The sequence below is a fragment of the Nycticebus coucang genome, chromosome 7 (genome assembly GCF_027406575.1).
Source record: "Nycticebus coucang isolate mNycCou1 chromosome 7, mNycCou1.pri, whole genome shotgun sequence".
NCBI lineage: Eukaryota > Metazoa > Chordata > Mammalia > Primates > Lorisidae > Nycticebus > Nycticebus coucang.
The window spans coordinates 41,645,653-41,669,320 of NC_069786.1; the positions used below are offsets into that span (position 1 = coordinate 41,645,653).

General features: G+C 35.5%; 1 pseudogene; it reads right to left on the bottom strand.

Moving 5' to 3' along the window:
• LOC128590455 (calcineurin B homologous protein 1-like) overlaps positions 1 to 21,454 on the bottom strand; it is a 57,324-nt pseudogene extending 35,870 nt beyond the window's left edge.
• Positions 21,455 to 23,668: the final 2,214 nt, after the last annotated feature.

Below are 23,668 nucleotides of genomic sequence, written 5' to 3' on the forward strand. Positions count from 1 at the left end.
TTTTTTTCTTGTTTTTCTTGGTTTGTTTGTTTTTTTTGTTTGTTTGTTTGTTTTTCAGAAGGGAAGCTCATATGCTAACAGCAAGGTTTGGAGGCAGTATGTGAAGGAGAATGTTTAAGGAATTTAGGTTTTCTTATCCTACTGAAGAAAATTGGATTAATAGCTTTGGCTTATTATTTATCTTGCATGTGTAGCCACAGAAATAGTGCTTGTATTTTCCTGTAGTATTGCACCTTACCTCTAATTCTACTCTAAATGGAGGGAGGACTTTTTGGGGGGTGGTGTGGGGCTGGAGATAGAATCTCACTCTGTTCCCCTAGTGTCCACCCAGCTCCTAGAAACCTCATACTCCTAGATTCAAGTGGTCCTCTTGCCTCAGCTTCCAGAGTAGCTGGGACTACAGGCACCCACAACAACCCTCAGCTAATTTTTTCTATTTTTTGTAGATGGGGGTCTCACTCTTATTCAGGTTGATCTCAAACAGCTCAAGGGATTCTCCTGCCTCAGATTCCCAGAGTGGTAGGACTACAGCCATGAGCCACTGAGCCAATAACCTGTTTTTCTCCGAATTATTACATACCCATCTTTGGAAATCTAGTTTTGCCGCACTCCGGGGAAAACAAAATCTGTAAACGAACATTGTCGCAGCCCCTAGTAACCCTTATGGCCCTGGACTCCATCACTGCAGGAAGGAACCAGACGTGACGTGGATTAGAAGTACAAGCTTAATCCATTCGTGGATCGATGGTCACTTGGGCTTTTTCCATGACTTAGCAATTATGAATTGGGCTGCAATAAACATTCTGGTACAAATATCTTTGTTATAATGTTATGTTTGGTCTTCTGGGTATATACCTAGTAGAGGAATTATAGGATTGAATTGCAGATCTATTTTTAGATCTCTATTTTTAGATGTTCTCCAAACATCTTTCCAAAAGGAATGTATTAATTTGCATTCCCACCAGCAGTGTAGAAGTGTTCCCTTAATAAATAGTGGTATATGTACACCATGGAATATTATGCAGCCTTAAAAAAAAAGATGGAGACGGGCAGCCCCTGTGGCTCAAGGAGTAGGGCGCCGGTCCCATATGCCAGAGGTGGTGGGTTCAAACCCAGCCCCAGCCAAAAACCACAAAAGAAAAAAAAAAAAAAAAAAGATGGAGACTTTACCTCTTTCATGTTTACATGGATGGAGCTAGAACATATACTTCTTAGTAAAGTATCTCAAGAATGGAAGAAAAGGTATCCAATGTACTCAGCCCTACTGTGAAACTAATTTATGGCTTTCATATGAAAGCTATAACCCATTTATAACTTAAGAATGGGGGGAGGGGGAGAGGGAAGGGAGGGAAGGTGGAGGGAGGGTGATTGGTGGGATTACACCTGGGGTGCATTTTACAAGGGTACATGTGAAACTTAGTAAATGTAGAAAATGACAGGAAGGCTATGTTAACCAGTATGATGAAAATGTGTCAAACGGTCTATAAAACCAGTGTATGGTGTCCCATGATTGCATTAATGTACACAGCAATGATTTAATTAAAAAAAAAAAAAGAAGAAGTATAAGCTTGAAGGAGGTGGTTAACCTCGCTTACAGGATAGCCCCGAGCAACCTCCGCAGTAGCCTTTTATTGACACAGCACAAGACAGGTGAGGGGAGTGTTAGACAATGACTGCATGCCTCAGGATTGCCATGGGCTCGGGCTCTTTCTCAGCAAAGAGCACCTGTGGACAAATCACCAGAGGGTCCGTTCCCCAGCGGCAAATCATCTTGCTCAGAGGTCATCTGGCTCTTGGCATCCTCTACATAACGTCTCTATTTTTCTACTAAATTCATTTCTTTAGCTAAAATTGATTATTTTCTACTGCTCAGTTTCTTTAACTCTCCATCCTATCAAGAACGTCTCCCTGCCATCACATCTACAGTCAGATGCTACTTAGCAATGGGGTGACATTCTGTGAAATGCATTCTTAGGCAATTTCATCATCATGCAAATGGCATAGAGTGTACTTTTACAAACCTACGTGGTACAGCCTACTACACACCTATGTGATACAGTATAGTCTACTCCTTCTAAGGTATAAAGATGTACATTATTTTACTGTACTGGATACTGTAGACAATAGTAACATGATGGCAAGTATTTGTGTGTCAAAACAGATCTACACATACAAAACATACAGAAAAAATTCCGTATTATTATAATATTATGGGGCTACCATTGTGTATACCGTCTGTTGTTGACCAAAATGCATTAAGCAGTATGTGATGGCACATGCACCACCTGCCTTCATCAGTCTCACCTTCCCTCCCACCATGACATTATTTCAGAACAGCCCAATCAAAAACATTTTTTCCTAAAGTCTGGTAGGGAGATACCCCTGGCACTGTTTTTACTACTAAGAATAGCCTTGGCCACCTGGGTTTTATCTGGTTCCATACAAAATGAAGATTTATTTTTTTCAATCACGAGAGTATGATGATGGTATTTTAGTGGGGATTACACTGAATCTGCAAATTGCTTTGGGAAGTAAAGACATTTTGACAATGTTGATTCTCTCCAGCCATGAGCAGGCTATATTCTTTCATTTGTTAATATCTTATGTTATTTCTTTTCTTATGGTTTTGTAATTTTATTCATAAAGTTCCTTTACTTCTTTTGCAAGGTATATTCCCAGGTATTTCTTTTTTTCTTTAAAGCTTCTGTGGAAGGAATTGTATCCTTGATTAGCTTCTCAAATTGGCTGTTATTGGCATATACAAAGGCTACTGATTTGTGGACATTGATTTTTATATCCTGAGACATTACTGTATTTTTTGACCACTTCCAGGAATCTTGTGATTAAGTCTTTGAGGTTCTCTAAGTATAAGATCATATCATCAGCAAGAGTGAGAGTTTGCTCTCCTCCTCTGCTCCTATTTGTATGCCCTTTATTTCTTTCTCTTGCCTGAAGAACTTCCAGCACTATGTTGAATAGTAGTGGTAATGTAGGGAAACCTTGTCTGGTTCCAGTTCTCAGTGGAAAAGCTTTCAATTTTACTCCATTCAGTAAAATATTAGCTGTGGGTTTGTCATAGATAACTTCGACCAGTTTAAGAAATGTGCCACCTATGCCTATACTCTTCAGTGTTCTAAATAGAAAAGAAAGCTGGATTTTATCGAATGCTTTTTCTGCATCTATTGAGAGGATCATATGGTCTTTGTTTTTGCTTCTGTTAATATGGTGGATAACGTTTATGGACTTGCGTATGTTAAACCAGCCTTGCATCCCTGGGATGCAACCTACTTGATCACGATATATGACTTTTTGATGATAAGCTGTAATCCATTGGTTAGGATTTTGTTGAGAATTTTTGCATCTATATTCATTAGTGAAATTGGTTGGAAGTTCTCCTTTTCAATTGGGTCTTTTCCTGGTTTTGGTGTTAGGGTGATGTTTGCTTCATAGAAGGTTTTGGGGGAAATTCCTTCCTAATCAATTTTTTGGGAATAATTTATGTACCATGGGTATAAGCTCTCCTTTGAAGGTTTAATAGAATTCTGGTGTGAAGCCATCAGGACAAGGACATTTTTTTGATTGGGAGATTTTTTTATTGTTTCCTCTATCTCCATTATTGACATTGTTCTGTTCAGGGCTTCTATTTCTTCTTGGTTAAGTCTAGGGAGAGGGTGTAATTCCAGGTATTGATACATTTCCTACACATTGTCAAATTACGGGACATAAAGTTTTTTGTAGTACTCAGAGATGACATCTTGTATCTCTGTGGCATCTATTGTTATTTCCCTTATATCATTTGTGATCAAGGTTATTAAAGATTTACAGGGCCATGGTGATCAAAAAAGCATGGTATTGGCACAAAAATAGAAACATTGACATTTTGAACCAAATAGAAAACCAGGAGATGAAACTAACATCTTACAACCACCTGATAAACAAGAATATACACCGGGGAAAAGAATCCCTATTCAAAAATGATTTTGGGAGAATTGGATAACCACAAGTAAAAGACTGAAAATGGACCTGTACCTCTCACCACTTACAAAAATTAATTCAAGATGGATAATAGGTTTAAACCTAAGGCACAAAGCAATAGAAATTCTTAAAGAAAGTATGGGGAAAACACTTGAAGATATCAGCCTTGGGAAAGATTTTATGAAGAAGACTTCTGAGGCAATTAAAACAATAACAAATATAAACAAATGGGACTTAATTAAACTGAAAAGCTTCTGTACAGCCAAGGAAACAACAATGAAAGCAAATAGACAACCTTCAGAATGGGAAAAGATATTTTCATATTATGAATTGGAGAAAAGCTTGATAACTAGGATCTAGAGAGATCTCAAATTCATAAAAAGAAAGAAAAAAAATCCCATATATCACTGGGCAAGAGACATGAATAGAACATTCTCTAAAGAAGACAGACAAATGACTAAAAACATATGAAAAAATGGTCCTCATCCCTAATCATCAGAGAAATGCAAATCAAAACTACCCTGAGATATTAGCTAACCCCATTGAGAATGGCTCACATCACAATGTCTCAAAGCTGCTGATGCTAGTGTGGATGTGGAGAGAAGGGCACACTTTTACACTGTTGGTGGGACTGCAAACTAATACAACCCTTTGGGAAGGAGGTGTGGAGAATGCTCAAAGAACTCAAATTAGCCTCCCATTTGATCCTACAATTCTATTACTAGGCGTCTACCCAAAAGAAAAAAAAATGCTTTTACCATAAGGACACTTGCACTAGACTATTTATTGCAGCTCAATTGACAAGCACCAAAATGTGGAAACAACTTAAATGCCCACCAATCCAGGAATGTACTAACAAGCTGTGTTATATATATACCATGGAATACTATTCAGCCATTAAAAAGATGGAGACTTTACATCTTTTGTATTAACCTAGATGGAGGTAGAACACATTATTCTTAGTAAAGCATCACAAGAATGGAGAAACAAGAATCCAATGTACTCAATTCTAATATGAAGTTAGTAGATGAGCAAATACAAGTGATAGGCTAGTGGAAGGAGGTATCAGGGCAAGGGTAGGAGGGAGGAGGATAGAGGTCATGGTGTAGGGCACACCTCTTGAGGGTGAGAAACAATTATAAGAAGGACTTTATCTAACAAAGGCAATCAGTGTAACCTAATTCTTCATACCCTCAATGAATGTCAAAAAATAAAAAAAAAAAGTGAGATGCTTAAAGATACTAAATTTGATAATAAATGTGAGATGTTTTAAGCCAAAAAAGAAAAACAATTTTTTCTCTTTCCTTTCAAATCTGCTGCTTTGGATTTTAGCTATTTTTCAAATATTTTCTCATTATCTTTCTTACTAAATCTTAATCACCTTTAGGATTACAGACACATCTCAGTATCCATTATAGTGGCCAACATAGTGCTTTGCCTGTCCTATTCCATAATCATAAATAGTTGGCATGAAATTTAGATTGAATATACACATTCAAAAGGCCAGAAATGTTTTTAAAGTTTGGATAAATATTAAAATGCCGTGATATTAGACGAAAATGATATGGAAAGTCAATGCTTGAACACCAAATTGCTTGACCATTCTTATAACCACCTTTTCAATTTCATAAATTTCCAAATTAGATTCAAGTTTTTGAGCATGAAACCATTTGATTCTTCTTTCTTCTGTGTAATTTTAGGTTGCCAGACTTTATTTCCACTTTCTAGACTTAAGCACATTATTAATAATGTCAAGCCTGTATCTCCAGATATATACCACTCCCTAATTCAGAATTCTTACTGTTAGGATTTTCTATCTGCTGTGGGAAGAATTGGCACCTAAGGCTATGTCTACATTATTTATAGCACTTTGATAGATTAAATCTTAACTGTACCATAGAGCTTTTAAAAACATGTCCGTAAACGTTAAGGATTACACAGGTGTTCATTCTGACTGCAAACAAAGACTCCTTTTTATGGTTGAGAAACAAAATTAAAATGTAACAGTGTCCTGCAAGCTATGGTTTCTGCTTAAAACAGATCCTTGACTGGACATGTCAGATCAATTTGTTACTCTTGACACATTTTTGGACTTCAACAAAGTAGCCTACATCAATAGAAACATTTCTGTGATCCTATACTTCTAAAGTTAATCTCTCTGATAGTGACATTTCATAAAGGAACTGAATGTTGGTATTCTACTAATGTGACAATATCCTGAAGGATTTTTATCCTGAAAGGTTCCCAAGCTCTAAAGTATTCTTAAAGCCATTTCATCCTTTTCTCTGTACTGTTACCGACTCTATGGTGAAATTTTGATGTGTTACCAAAAGACAAGGGCTTTATTTTTAGAAAGTATTGTCCAAAGAGCCCCTGAGAATTAAAAAAAAAATTTCACAACCACAAGATATGCTTCTATTCTCTGAAACTCCGGACTTAACTAAAGTTCCTTTATAAGAAGATGATAATTTTGTGAGTTTTATAATCACCTTTGATTCAGTGACAGATAATATGTTCTCAGCTGTCAAAAGTCCACATCAGTGCAAATCATTTATTTACTCAGCATTGTGGGAGCTCTGAGATATTGACCTATTTAACAATAAAACTCTGATGATATTTATAAGGTACTAGGATTATAATTATGTTTTTCTGAATAAGATAACTGAATTCTATTTTTCATGCGGTCCAGATATCATGGTTTCTATGTATAAACTAGTTATTTATTGATTTAATCTCTCATTTTTTGTTTCCCCACTCTGTTTCCCTACTCTCTTATTTTATTTAAATATTACTCTAAAAATATTCCACCCTGAGACAAAGAGAAGTAATATCCCTCTAATTAATGCCAGATTTGAAATATAAGGAATAAAAGACACACATAAATGAAAAGAAGTTTTTGAAGTGTTTGCCGGTACTCCCTGGGTCATACTAGACTTAATTCACATTCCTGCATTTATCAAAGTTTCATATTTACACTTCATAAATCATGTAATCAGATCAGTATAACACAATGTATAACACAATCAGTATAACACAATATCATTATTGGTAACAAGATCATCAGTTCCATAGTCAAGAGAATAGTCAATAGTCCAGGTTTAACCAGGGATCGCTTCCCACTCCAAAGTTAAGACCTCATCTGAGCTCCAGGGTGTGCTGTGTGTTCTACTCCACATCAAGAGATGGCATCAATCTCATTCACTTGTTTCTCTTTCCCTTTCATTTTTCTTTCATCTAGTAATGATATCCTTTGATGTGTGAATGTATTACAGAAATTAGATTGGTGAAAGCCCTGGCTATGCTGACAAATAGAAAAGCCACTAGCTATGTGTAGCTATTTATATTTAAATTAGTTAAATTTTAAAAGAAAATAAAAAATTCTGTTTCCCAGTTGTACTAGCCATATATCAGGTGTTTCAAAGCCACCAATGGCTAACTATTACTGCAGTGGACCTCACAGATGTAGAAAGTTTTAGACATCTCAGAAAGTGCAAATTAAAGCTAGATGAAACAATATACTTCTAAACTTCTGTTTGTTTAAGAATAAGTAACATTGGTGGTTAAAAATATTGTAAATAAAAGGAAAACTAAGCATCACATATAACATACCAAAATTGATACATAGAGTTAAATAAATGTAAATGTACAGTCTAAAATGAAGTACTAGGGAAAAATATAAATTAATGGAGCCTAAGAAAAAGAAACAAATTAAACATAAAAAAGAAAGGTAATAATAAATCAGAAATTTAAAAATACAAAATTAATCTTCAATTGAGAAAAATCAAAGTTAGCTCTTAAATATACTAATAAAGCTAATAAAGAACTAGCATAGATAATGAGAGGAAAAGAGTGACAGCACAAGTTAATCATATCAGAAATAAAAAAAGCAAGCATTGCTAAAGATGATACAGACATTTTTAAAAAGAAGGTATTAAGATTTGTGCAAAGAAAATTAAAAACTTCAGTAATCAGTAAAAGTTATTTAAAGCACAATTTACCAAAATTGGCGGAAAGAAAAAGTATATATTTGAACATTCTTATGTCTAACAAATAAATGGAATCAAATAACAAAACTTACAAATAGTTTCACTGGTAAATTCTTCCAAATTAAAAAAAAAAAAAAGTCCCTAACATCAAGTGATAACATGCTTTAAAGGTTAAAGTATTGATAACTTAAAAAAGAGAACTCTTTTCTAACATTTACAAGTCCAGAATAACTTTGATACAAAAATCTGATAAGAACATTATAGGAAAGAAAAGTTAGAGGCCAATTTTCCTCATGAACATAGATATAAATATCTTTTTAAAATATTAAACGTAATACAGATGTATATAAAAAGAATAACACATCACTTTCAGGTAGTTTCATACTAGTACTTGTGGTTGGCTTAACAATCAAACCATATAATTCAACACATTAAGAGAATGAAAGATAAAAAGAATTATTATCTCAAAAGGTGAGGAAAATGCCTTTAATAAAATTCAACTCATATTCATGGAAAAAACTCTTTTTAACATTTCTTGGAAGTCCTAGTAAATGCATCAAGGCAAGAAAGAAATGACAAAGTAATTTAAGGGAAACAAAAATTATAGTATTTCAGAGAAAGTAAAAATCTCATGTAATTCTGATACAAGTCCTTCAGAAAACTTTTTGGAAATATTTACCAATGTTGACTGTATGGATATTTTGCAACTCAACAATTTCAAAGGTAGTTATAAATCCAACAGAAATGTGTTCAGAGATCACTCAAATTACATTTACAGGAATGTTTATAGACATATTTTTAATAATAAAACCTGGAAATTTATATAATTTCTCAGGAATAGATAAATAACACAATAATAAAATTGTATATAGCACACAGAATACTATATGGTATAGAGATTAAATAAATGGTATATCAAATCAAAGAAACAGTATAGAGCAATAAAAATAATCAAATGACAACTGTATAGGAATATGGATGAATTTCACAAACAAAGTAAAATGGAAAAAATGCAGAAAAGGAGACTGTATACTGTATGATTACCAATATGTAAAGATTGAAAACCCGCAGAACTAACCTATGATGTTAGAAGACAGTATGTTACCATTGGGAAGATGCAGAAATAATGAATGGATAATTTCAAAGGTTAAAATAGTAACTTCACAATATAGAAACCTCTTAGGCACTGGCTTAATCAAGTGCTCAAAATGTATAAAACCACAATTGAGACAAAACAATATCATAATGCCTCTTGAGAAAGAGATATCATTTCTGTGTTTTTTACAAAAAAGGCATACTTTTTTACAAAAAAATATAGTCATGAGGAAATAAGACATTGTGGGGGGGACATTATATTGTATATTTTGTGTACTACAAAAATATTTCACCTAATGTGCACAATACAACCATATATTTCAAAACAACTAAGAGTAAATTTTAAATGTCTTACCACAAAAAATAAGTGAGTTGATGGCTAGGTTAATCAGTTTCATTTAAATATTCCACATTGTATATAAAACCATTATATCCCATTGTACCCCATAAATGTATACAGTTATGATTTTAGTTAAAAAGACCAAAAAAGGAGGAGTGAAGAACAGTTAGATACAGCAAAATTTGAAATGCAATGCATAATTATGGATTGATACTGAACTTGGGAACTGGAGAAAGCATTATAAAGTCCTCTTTGGGAAAGTTAACAATTTGAACATAGACTATGGATTAGATAATATTTTATCAAATTGACATGTTAATTTTTCTGATTTTGAGAATTTTACTGTTATATGAGAGAATATTCATTTTTGTCAGAAATGCATAAAATATTGAAGGGTAAGGGACCATAAGTCTCCAGAACATCATTAGGAAAAAAAAAAGTTTGCACATACATACATGTGATCTACCTCTTCTGTTCTATACAGAGAAAGTGAAAAAGCAAATGATGGAAAATATGTATGATTTCTAAATCTGGTAAAGGATACACATGTAACAAGGGTTCAATGGTGCTTTTCTGAACTCTCCTGTAAGTTTGATATTATATAAAATGAGAAGTTAAAACATAAACACTGAAGAATATAGGGTTTTATTAATCTTCTTCAGATGTATATGGGGAAGCTAGGTTTCAGAGAAATCTGATGGGTCAGAAAATTGATCATGTGGTGATACAATTATAATAATGTTTAAGAAGATGGACTCAGGTTAGACATATTCCTAAGAAACTTATACATCACTTACAATGCCAATTGATTAATTTAAGAAACAACAATAAAAATGAAACTGCTAAATCAAATGTAAGAATTGTGTGAGCCTAGATGTTGCATTTTTCTTCTTGGCAGATGTAGATGGAAAACCACTTAATTATCTGAGAACTAGTTTGTCAGCCAGGGCTCAGAGAATGCCAAGTTGATTGAGTGCATCCAGTGTTTAATGCTAAGGTACTGAAAGTCTAATATGCTGTTTTTATTTCCACAAATATTATTTTTACTAGGAGACAGTTTACCATTAACATGCTTTTTTGGTTGGAGTTTATTACTAAATGCATTCATTATGTTTAATTTTACAAATAAACTCAGGGTCAGGAGAGTCTTACTTAGATCCAGCCTGTAAGTGTATAGATTTTAGGCTTAGGTCCAGTCTGTTGAATCAGGACTTACTTCCATGATTGCTAAGAATACCCTTTTGTTGCTTATTAAACAAATAGAAGAAACAAAGTCAAATGCAGAAGCTTGGAAATTATGAGAGTTTCTTTCTATTTTCACTGAATATAGAATTCTTTTTGCTTTTTAAAAATTTAGTCTGTCCTCTGATCTCTGTTGTTTTTGAAGAGCTGTTGGTCATGATTCATACTGCTTTTTTTCCTGAATATAAAGTATTATTCTTGGTTGCTTTTAAGATAATATCTTTATTAAAATTACATTTGGTAATATGTTAAGTAAATTGTTCTTGTAACTTTAAGTATATGAAATAAAAAATATTTCTAAAATTCCATTAAAATGGCTTCATGTTCCCATTAGATACACATTTCAAAAATAATTCTTATAATTTGAAGTCATATACTGGAAATAACAGAACATTTTGTGTTCTATATTTAAATGTTCAATGTAATAATATACTTTTTGTAAGAATGTAAAATATCTGAATTTTCGGTTAAGCAGGAGAGTCAGGAGACTTTCATATTAATTTCTATGAAAAAAATCAAACCTGCTTATAGGCTTGATTTGTAATAAATTTGATCCATAGATCAGCTGCAGAAAATTGTTACCTTTAACAATTTTGAGTTTTTTTTAATCCATGAACATGGTATATCTCATTTATTTATAAGTTATTTCATTTCCGTTAACATTATCTAACTATTTTCACTTTATAGATTATGCAAATTAAAAAAAAAGAATGCTTCCTTAACTCTGGTATTTTTCAATGCCATCACAGAATGTTGTCTTCCCTTAAGTGCTTAATTTTTAAATGTTTGCGGCTAGTATATTCAAAAGTTCTATCTTTTAAAACTGGATCTTGTACCTTGTGACTTGCGCTTACTACTGTTTTAGAATTACCAGGATACTCTTTGCACATAATGATGTTGTCTGAAATAAAGACAACTTATTTCTTCTTTTCCAAGCACTGTATAATCTCCCCCTCAACCTCTTTCCTACCCTCTCTCTCTCACACCTTTCCCTTTCTCTCTACACCCCAACTTTGATCCAGACCTTGGCAAATTTTTTCTCAAAATAAATATTTTGAACTAACGAGTTATAGGCTCTCTGTTGCAGAAATTCCACTCTACCATTGTAGCACAAAAATAACAATAAATAACTCTTAAACTGGTATGACTAGAGTAAAATTTTATTTACAAAATCCGTGGTCAGGGCCAGGAGGGATGGCTCATGCCTGTAATCCTAGGTGCGAGGATCACTTGAAGTCAGGAGTTCGAGACCAATCTGACCAAAGTGAGACCTCATCTAAATAAATAAATTTAGATGTGGTAGCACATGCCTGTAGTCCCATCTACTCAGGAGGCTGAGACAGGAGAGTTGCTTAAGCCCAGGAGTTTAATTTTGCTGTGAACTAGACTGAGACCGTGGCACTCTAGCTGGGGCAACAGAGTGAGACTGTCTCAAAAGAAGAGAGAAAGAAAGTGAGAATGGAAGGGAGAAAGGAAGGAAGGGAGAGAGGGAGGGAGGGAAAGAGGAAGGGAGGGAGTGTGAGGAAAGGAAGGGAGGAAAGAAGAATAGAAAGAAGGGAAGGAAAGAAAGAAAGATGAGTGGCTGGACTTCTAGCTGGAATTTACTGAACCCTGACCTAGAATCTTCGTTTTTGTTTGTTTGTTTGTTTTTCTCCTCAATCCTAGTATTATGGTAAATTACATTAATAGATCTTCAATGGCTAACTCAACTTTGCATTACTGGTATAAATCCCAGTAGGTGATGATTTATTATCTTTTTGATGTTTGGCTGGATTTGATTTCCTGATATTTAAAGATTTTTGCATATAATTTAATTTCATAGAACTATCAGACTCCAGTTTTGTTTTCTAGTTGTCGTGTTTGCCTAGTTGTGATATCAGGTTAATGCTTCTGATAGAAACTGGGCTGGGAAGTCTTCACTTCCATTCTACTCTCAGAGAAATGAATGCTATTATCATTTCCTTAGATGCCATCTATGTCTGGAATTCCCTTCATGGTGATATTTTAAATTACAGATTCAATTCCCTTATTAAGCATAGAGATATGTATTTTTAATTATTTTTCTTGAGCCAAGTTTGCGCTTGGCTTTTTTTTGCTACTTCTTGCTATTTTTAAGTTCTTAAATATTTAAATTTTATTTATTAAATTATATTTTTTACACATTAAACAATTTAATTTTAAACTTGTTTTATTTTAATTTTTATATTTTTCTAATTTTCCTATTTTCTGCCTTTTGTTAATTTTTCCTTGAGTCAGTTTTGTACTTTGTTTTATCCTAATATTTATCTAAGTATGATTCATTTCATCTCAGTATTTTTCATGTTGTTATTCATGAACCAGCCTGATATATTCATGACATGTTTCTAAGATTTCTTTAGGCTTATATAGAGTAGTCTTTGCTCAGATGTAGTCTGGCTCCACCTTTCTGGAGTACTCCCAAAGCCTCATTTCTCCAGTGAGGTATGTTAGCTCAGTGTGAGCTCTGGGAATTGTTTGACTTACACTTCCGTTGTAGTAGTTTATGGTTGGCTGCATGAAGTTTAATCCCGCATGTCATATGTCATTTCTCAGCAAGAGATAGAAGGTATCCCACATGCATATTTTGGGAAATCTATTTCTTCCTACTTCCTTGCCCTTTGGTGCTCTGTTCTACAAATTCAAGCTGCCTCAGCAAAACCTCAAACCATCCAATCACAATCTCTTCCTCTCCTGAATTCTCCCTATGCTGTGGTTCAGAAAGTGTCTCCAGGAAGAACGCTAGGGATGTCATAATGTTTACCTCACTTGTTTTCTTTCTCTTAGGCCTCACAGCTCTGAACCATCTGTTGTCTAACATCTGAAATCAGTTGTTTTATTTTTGGTCTACTTTTCTTTTTTTTTTTTTTTCATTATTATTATTTTTTTTTATTGTTGGGGATTCATTGCTTTCCTATTTTCTATAGTGGTTGGGCAGGATAATTCCAGTTACTACATTGCAGCGGAAGTAGAAGAATTACATATTTCATGGGCGGCGCCTGTGGCTCAGTCGGTAAGGCGCGGGCCCCATATACCGAGGGTGGCGGGTTCAAACCCAGCCCCGGCCAAACTGCAACCAAAAAATAGCCTGGCGTTGTGGCGGGCGCCTGTAGTCCCAGCTACTCGGGAGGCTGAGGCAAGAGAATCGCTTAGGCCCAGGAGTTGGAGGTTGCTGTGAGCTGTGTGAGGCCACGGCACTCTACGGAGGGCCATAAAGTGAGACTCTGTCTCTACAAAAGAAAAAAAAAAAAGAATTACATATTTCAGTGTGTATAATGCCGAGACTCTATAGAGAGTTGGATCTCTCCAATTCCAGGAAGATTATACATCTTGTCTCATCAATCTTGACTAAGAAGTCACAAATCATATAGATTCATGGTCTCAACATTCAAGGCTTTTTTACCTCACTACCACTTATAGCTGAGACGCTTCATTTTTCTAGCTGATTTATTTCTTGATGGTATCTTTCAAATCTACTCAATTCTTTTTCACTTCCACTTTAAATATCCCCATCTTGAACAATTGCTAAGATTTTCTAAGTGTTCCTCTTAACTCAGACCCCTTTCTTTCACTCTCTCACAAATAATTTGACATTCTAATAGCTCTAATATCATTTCCACCATGGCACGGGCATATTCAATAAGATCAACCATCTAGAATGTCTTTGTAGCCTACTAGTTCAAATCTTGCCTGTCTATCCTTCATAGAAAGTGTACATGTGGAGGAAAAAAATGTCACGTGGGACCAGCAGCTGTTTATTTATTCACTCCTTCATCCATCTAACGTCTACAGTATTACCAAGTAGTTATGCAATGGAGATTCAAAAGTAACACTGTCTGGCAGGGGACCCAGACAGATACAAAACTTTAAACAGTGCAAAGATAAAGATAAAAAATAAAAGTGTTCGGAGTAAATGTTACCACTCCATATTAGGCACGTAGTGGAAACTTCATAGCATTAACAGCCATGCTACTCTTCTAGTGTGAGCAGCAGTGGAGAGGACATTTTAGGGAAAGAAAATGCACAAGCACAGCAACGCAGAAGGGACCCGGGCCTGATGTATCACAGATGGGCACTGCGGACAGTGTGTAAGTTGAATGAGCACAGAGTAAAATAAAGGCAGAGGGCAACAGGAGCTCTGAGCAGAATGTAGGCAGGGACGAGTTCAAGAAGGCAATTGTTTATCATATTCTGGAGGTTGGATTTTAACAAGCTACTGGAGGATTCTTAATGTGACATGTTCAGATTTTTGTTTTGAAAAACTTTACTCTAGAAGTGTTAACTAAGGAATAGGAATGGAGACAGCAAAGTTTTTAGGTGAGAGTCTAGGCAAGGATTGGAAATTCTGAACTATGATAGTTGTAATGAAGGCAGAAGGGAGGAAGTGATTACATAGTAGTTTATAGAACTTGAGGAGTGAAGGAGTAAAGATGATTATTGCTTTTCTAGATTTGGTGGCAGCTGGGTGGATACTTGAGTCCTCTATGTAAGACAGAACATAAAAGGAACAAACTGAAGGATGGTTTGCAAAGTTAGTTCAGGCTTGTATAACTAGGAATAAGATGCAGCCAAGAGAGGCAGTCAAAAGGTCACATATTCTATTAGATATGAGTCTGGAGTGCATTAACAAAGAATAGAAAAATATTCTCAAAAAAAAAAAGAAAAATATTCTCTCATATTTGAAAGAAGGGATAAAATACTTGAGAGAAAATGCATGCAGAGAAACACCAGGGTATTTAGCATTGCTTAGGAAGGGCATAGAGGCACAGTGCTGCAGCTAAATAAAAATAACTTGGCTACAAAATACCACTCATAGCTTTACTCTATGAGATATAAAATATGTACCTAATTAAGGTGACTATATTGGCTTTATCCTACAATGTAATTCACAGTGAAATGGCTGACCTACTGAAGACCTTGCAAACTCAAGGAGTTGGGGTGCACTTATTGTTTCAATTTTCCAAGCAGTATACTGTGTACTCACCCTTAAAACTGCAAAACCTGTGTCTCCAATTCTTAGTGATCTCTTAAAAGCCCCTTCAATTAACCTGAGGTAGAGTGAGGAACAGCCCACACATCTTCCCCTGGGAAGAGGTTGTGATTCAGAGCACATTAACAATGTCTCCAAACATTACCCTCATCTTCAATATTCTAACTTTTTTTTGTAGTTTCCTCAACATGAATGAGAGCTTTATGAATCCTCTGATTCTTGTCCTCTTTTGGAACAGACTCTGTCTCTCCTTTGTTATGTGATACCTATTGTCAAAATTCCTACTGTATCAAACTAATTATCTGTCTCTTTCACAACAGCATGAGCTCCTAAATGAGGAGGGTGGTATCTTTTAATCTTCATGTCCCCAGTCTTTGACATAAGGTAAGAAGTGAGAAAACAGTAATGTCGACATAAGCAGCTAGTAAAGGATAACATTCTAAAATATGACATCTGTGCCCTGCTTGGCGGATTCAAAATCACCATTAGGGAAAGGCATATTTAATTAGTTTGGAAGAGATAGTGTCTTTCAAATTCAGAGAAATAATACATTGTGTTAATAGAGACCTTTTTAGTTCAATGATTTGAAGCTGATGAGTCCCTATTGAAAATCTCATTGCACAGATTTATGAATGAACATTACAAAAAGGAAGGTGGGCTCAAAGTTGAAAAGGGTGACTATGATAGTTGTAATAAAATGAAGGCAATTCATTGATCTTCAAGGCATAAGTCTAAAATTCACTCTTGAATGTGGGGATTTTACTATATGAGAGAACACTTTACAGATTCTTAAGAAGTAGATCTTAATTATCTCAAATAAAACTTGTGTAGCTAAAAATCTGTATATCTTTAAATGAACGCTTTTAAATATTGGCCTATGTCTTGGGAAATGGTGGTCATTAGTTGATGAATAAGTACATAAATGTTAGTCTTGAATTAAATTCCTTTCCAAATTTTTTTTATAATGCAACCTACTTTCAAAACTAAAATCTGAAATACAGATATATTTTCCAGAGACCAACACAGTTCATTTTTCATTCTGATGGATATCTCATTTATTAGGCACAGAATTCACTGTGCTCCAGTGCCAAGAATTACTAAGCAACAGAACATATGTAGGCGGATGTGATGTTTGCATATTCACACAATATGACATTTACACCAAGATCAGAAGTATATTATTGCTGAAAGGGAGGGACAGTAACAGAAAAAGAGGTAGTGACATTCTTTTCTTTTATAAGGTACCATTCACAAAAGTATCTCCATAATCTTAACAAATAACCCTCTATCACAGAAAACAAGCAAATCCAGAGTGACATTTACAACTCCCCACATTTAGTTCTCCCTAAATGCCAGGAAGGAAAACATACTGCTAGAAGCGTGTTTTTCTGCCTTCTATAGTATAACACCTAGTATGGCGTGAATACAGGAATTGACGATCAGCCTGAGCTGAATACTAACTGTTTTACAGCATCAAAATTAGGAAATATTCTGGAGTGTTCTACTCAAGATATTTCTCTGGGGACCCTGAAACTTGGCAATTTTCTCTGATAGGCAGCTACTTCTGTTCCTAAGCTGTCACTCTGCTGATACAGGAATCAAATATGAGGACAAGGTCGAATGTCTGAGTAAATGTGACTATTTACAGACAAAGAAAAATGTTCCCAGTGCCAAATAATACATGAGCCAGCCCTATTTAAATGGATGCATGGTTTAAGGAAATGACTCCAAAACGCTGTCCCTTGCAGTCAACCTATAACATGCCCGTTTAGGTTGTACATCAACTTTTAATACAATTTACAGGCAGATTAAATTAATGAAGAAATGTTTTTGGAGGAAAATCTCCCACAACACTTTGCAGAGCAAGATGGATCATTCTGCACCATGGCTTAATAATATACTTCTGATCTTGATGCAAATGTCATATTGTGCTTTTGTGAAACACAATTATCTTGTGTAGCAGAAAATTCTGAATTTAATAATAGATACATTTTAAAAATATTAAATACTTCTTCATATTCTTGTCTAAATATCAACTGAGATCTTCCATGGTCTTTGATGGAAACTATTAGACTTCTAGATAGAAGGGTTTCCCCTGGCATTATGTTTTTTATAATAGATATACTGATTCACCATGTTCTTAACAGAGTACAAGGTTCTCAGACAACTGGATGACTTTCTTCCTTCCCAGTATATAGTTTCGACAGAGCTTTCCTAATTTTCTTAAAGATTTAAATATGCCAACTATATCTCCTAGGGGACCCCGACCTTTGCATAACCTTTAGATTAAATGCACCACACTATTTAATTTAAAGGCACTTGAAAAAGCAATAATGCTTTCTACCTGGGAAGACCCATGGCTTTTTGTAAACATGGTGGTACCTTGTAATAAAAATGTATGCTGGGTCTTAGACTGAAGTTTGTAAAAAAGAACAAGAAAATAAAAATCGAGCTAACAACTGCTGGCTTTCTTTTTAAGAATCACTATATGTTTTCATATCACAATGTGGTCTTTTGACAACATCCCTATCTGTAGATTTTTCCATCAGTTTTGTAAGAATATAGTTGCTATAATCATATGGATGGCTGCACAGTCGCTGGATTTTGCTAGACTGCAGCTCTGTACACTGTTCTTATGGACTTTTTTCCATCTGAATCAATTTATATATCTGAGGGTAGTGGACCTATGATAGGATGTTTCATTTCTCCTAAATCTATATGCACTTGCAAGTTATATCATTTTTGAAAAAATGTTCAATATGAATTAATTTGATCTTTAGAGTTTAAAGTAGTAAATTAAACAATTTTCAAATAAAAACCTGAATTCTCTGACGGAGTCCCAAGAGATCATCTTGTGAACAAATCAAATATACACTTGAACTGCTATCAAAAAGAAATGATATTTCTGTTACACTTTTAAATCTCCAGAGATGTTTAATAATATAACAAAGGCCATAAGTTCCCTGAATAAGGATTTTTACTAAAAACAGAGAGACCATTTTCAGCAAAATTATCTGTATTGGTCATTTATAGACTTCTATCCCAGGTTTACTGAATAGAGGTTACTATGATGAGGTTCAGCTGTGTACATTTTTAACAAGCTTCCATTGTCATTTTGCTAGACTCTACAATTTGGAAAACATTGGATAAATACTGGGAAGTCAGAAGTTAGTGTTATTAGTCAGGCTATTTTAATCAAATCACATGATTTTAGATTCCGTTGGACTCCCGATTATCTGTCTTTCTATTTCTTTACTGCAGGTAGTCTCTCCATTGCTCAGATCTCCCATCTGGGGAAGAATATCATATTTTCCTTCTCCCAGCAAGCCTGATTGATTCTGAACACCATTTGTCAATGTCCTTCTTTCCTCATAGTGGCGGTTTTCCTGGTCCCAGGATCAGCTACACTAGCTCAACTGGAATTCGTTAGAAATGGAAATTATTGAGCTCCTCTGTAGACCTTCGGAATTAGAAACTCTGGAGGCAGGGCATGGCAAACTTTGTTTAACCTTCCAGGAGATTCTGAGGCATAGTACTGTTTGTTTGACATGCTACAGAAGAACTACTAAATTAGTAGGATAAAATACACAGTAGAGCCTCCATAGTTGACCACCTCCTTAAGGTGACCTAATTTCCATAGACCAGACATGTGCCACCTGTATGTGTCAGTACAATAGGCCTAGTTTCTTATGTGGACCACCTACATATGTTGACCAGTTTGTTACAGCCTCTTGAATGGTCAACTTACAGAGGGTTTACTGTATTAATATATAAATGCATTAATTCCTGATATCAGCTCTCACAGATAACATTTACATTTTAATAGATGCCTTCCACACTGTAGCAAACACAGTAAAAGATTAGTATGAAAGAGTGGGCACAAAGATTGCCCCAGACTGGGTGGCTTATATACAAAAGAGTTTTATTTTATTTATTTGTTCATTTATTTTGAAATACAGTCTCACTCTGTGCCCTTGATAGAGTGCTATGAGTCACAGCAACCTCAGACTCTTGGGCTCAAACAATCCTCTTGCCTTAGCCTCCTGAGTAGCTGGGACTACAGGTGCCTGCCATAAGTCCCAACTAGTTTTTCTATTTTTTAGTAGAGATGGGGTCTCACTCTTGCTCAGGCTGGTCTAGAACTCCTGAGCTCAAGCAATCCACCTGCCTCAGCCTCCCAGAGTACTAGGATTACGGGTCTGAGTCACCATGCCCAGCCCAACAACAGAATTTTATTTCTCACACTAGAAAGCCAAAATAAATTGCCAGAAGGTTCCATAACTGGAGAGTGCTCACTTCTTGGTCATGGACAGCTGTGCTTTTGCTGGGTCCTCACATGAAGGAAGGGACTAGCGAGCTCTCTGGGGTCTTTTTCATAAGAGCACTAATTAATCCCAGTCATGAAGGGTCCACACACATGTCCTAATCACTTCCCAAATGTTCCACCTTCTAACACGATAGCACTGAACATTAGTGCTATTCCAACACATGGCAGTGTGGGGGACACAACCCCAGTCTATAGCCCAAGGCTTCTCAGATTATAACTTTGAAATAGCAGAGACTTGCTTTGCGTTCGCCAGCAAGATGGAGAAAAGCAGGTCTCAACTCTCGTGCACACTGAAATCAACCAAAGTGCTTTGTTTTTACCTTAAAATAATTGAATTTGGGGGGGGCTGCAATGTTTCTTCAAGTGATTCTAACATGTAATCAGGTTTGAGCACCATTGGCCTTGGTCTCTGGGTTCTTAACTTCAGCCTGCATCAGAACCACCTGGAGGGATAGTTACACCACAGATTGTTGGACCCCAGAGTTTCAGAGTTAATAGGTCTAGTTCGATGCAGAGAATTTGCATTCCTAAAATTTAGTTGCTGGTGGTCTATGAACAGAATCTGAGAATTCTCATAGTCACCCCTGGTGTCAATTCTATTTTCTTGAAGCAAAGTAGGAGGTAGTGAGCCTAAGGCCATAGAATTTGAAATGCAACCAGGGCCGTATTCAAGTTCATCCCCTTGATAGATTTCCTCATTCACTCCTCTAGCAAATACTGTGTATGTATCTCACTACCTCCTCCATCTCTTCTTTGCTCCTTAGCCAGCTTTCTATGAACAAAAGGAAACTCGGAAGGAAAATCAATTTGACATTATAACACCTCACTTTCCCCACATTGACTAACTTAGCTAACATGTTTACTTTTAAAAGCCAAAGAGGTTCTAGGAAAGCAAAACAGATAATACCAAGTACAAAATCCATGTGGTCAAAAGGATTTGCTTTACTCACAGGGAAGCACTCCAAGTTCTTACTCTGAATCAAATTACTCCTAATTTATTTCACATTCTAACTGGGTTGATAATCTGATTTCTCGGTTGGCATAGGAATAAAATCAGAAAAATTGCAGGGTGAACAACTGATAAAGAAAATAATAAGTGAAAGCAAATAGTTTAAAAGTAGAAACAGAAATAAGAATAAAAAGCATGGAAGAATTTAAGAGGTGAAGAACTTGAATACCCTTATTTGAATGCCCCTAAAAGTAACACTGAATTGTTAATTTTAAAAAAGGTGTATCAAGGCAGCATTAATCAGCAGGAAGAAATGCATTAAGACAGGTGCTGCTCCTGGGCAAGGACAGTACCCCCAAGTCACCAGGTGCCTCCACCATTGGACAGTGCTATTCTGATGTTTTTTCATAAACCAGCTTAATTGATCCTCACATGCCTCCTGTGGAAGAGTCACAGTCATCTTTAGGCTTGCTTTATAAATGAGAAAAACAAAGCATAGACAAATTAAGTACTTCACCCAAGATGACATGTCTGAAAGAGCAGAGGTGGACTTCTGCAGCTTGAGAACTATGCTCCAGACCGTGTGCACTAGATCACCGTGTCTGCCTGGTCATGGTAGCTTTGCTATTGGCAACTCTCATCCTCCTCAGAAAGGCACAAACCGTGGAGGGTTTTTTGTGGGGGGAGGGGAGTGTGCAGGAATAAGTTAATGTTTGCTCTATATTTTTTCAAAAAGAATGTTTTGAAGAAGATAAGATTAGTTCTAGAAAGTACCTCAAATGCAACTGGACAAACCCTTGGCCTATGTCGGACTCCACTGATCAATGGTTGACTTTTATCTCATGATTTAACAAGTTCTATGTTTTAAAAGGAAGTTTTCCAGGAGAAAAAAAATAATTTCCAGAAACTTTGTCAAGAATTTTTGAATATATATTGCAAAAACAAATTAAAAGATTGCTTCTTCTTTTTTTTTCTCGTAAAGTCATGTAGAGCCAAATAGATACAAAGCCATTGTGATTGTCAGCCAACAGCATGCAGACTCCATGGGAAATAAAATAACCATCCAAAGAACACAGGCTTCTGTTTGTTGAATTAAAAGAACAGTTCTATTAGCTGTGTGACAGAAAAAAATTAATAAACATTTGGTCCTGCTCTAACATTCAGCCAATGGAAAACAGTGCTACAAAGCCTGCAGCATTTCTGACAATATATTTTTAAACTTTTGTTTGGCAAATTAAATGTGAACATTCCAATCACCAGGACAAAATATTTCAGTTAGTATTTTTTTTAAGTACAATTAATTAGTAAGTTAAAAATTCTACTGACAATTCTTTAAATTTCCAGAAACATTCTCTAGGACTACATGATTTTCTTTCTTTTTTTTTTTTTTTGTGGTTTTTGGCTAGGGCTGGGTTTGAACCCGCCACCTCCAGCATATGGGACCGGCACCCTACTCCTTGAGCCACAGGCGCCACCCAGACTACATGATTTTCAATGCATCACGGAAAGAAAAGACACTTGTGGGAAAGCTCCTCTTGTTTGAAGAGTGCAGAATTCTTGAAGGATTGACAGGTTAACCTAAGTTTCTGATTTTTCAGAAAATTTCCAGATTTATCCATTCTTGATTGTTTATTTATCTCACTGTCCCAAGTGAATGAAAATTGATCTCACTGTCCCAAGTGTATAAAACTAACTTTTGATTAGTGATAGCCTTAAAGAATTGCTTAGTGTTTACATTTATGTGAGAGTAAATCCTTGATTTTTCTATTGAAAATGGAGAGGCACTGCTTCAAAAATTAATTTGGTCAAAGTTTTCTTTTCTGTGTTCCATGGTTAAAACACTTGGGCAAGTGATGTAGAAAAATATAAAGATGCTTTCCTAAGGAAATCGGTGCCGGGGTCCCTCCTTCAGTGGTAGAATTACTTCTGGGTGAGAATACTGCCGTGGTTTATTTCATGAACAGAATGCTAGCTATACCTATTGCCCTTCTGATCGAGAAAGCATATGGAGTTATGTTAAGCTGGCATCTGCAGGTCAGATATTACAATGGATTTAAACTGATACTGTTTATTTCTAACAAAAGCCTTCTAGACAGAAGCAGTAGAGAAGATTTAATACATACACATTCTCACTGATCTTGCATCTCAAAAGACTCACAGGAAGCCTACATATTTGAACTTCATTCATTGAACTTCTCATGTGGTAATTCACGTTCCCTAACCTTTAAATGTTCTGACCTTAAACTTACCTAGTCTTCTTATTTAAAGACTCACATGACAGTCACTTCTGTATTTATCTTAAAGCCACAGCAAAGACCAGTAATCACTGCTTCCTACCTTCTACATCAAATTCCAGATGATAAATTTGTCTTTGAAATCAGTTCTTCCAATGAGGAATTTGAAACTTCCTGTATTTCTTTGTTTTCTTTTTTTTTTTTTTGCCACAGTCACTTGGGAATTCAGGAGCAAAACTAATCCTCAGTGATTGCAAACATCTGAGACTTCATGATCAGAATACTGCTTTGTTTCCTTTATATCAGTGGTTCTCAACCTGTGGTTCGCGACCCACGGGAACTGTATTAAAGGGCCGTGGCATTAGGAAGGTTGAGAACCACTGCTTTATATTGACTTAATTCTTTCCTTGCCTTGGGTATATATGTCTTAAAATTTTCTCAAAATTGTTTCGAAAAGAAGCAGTACATACCTAAAGCCAAAAAACAGTTTTCTTTTATCTTTCATGTACAGTTAC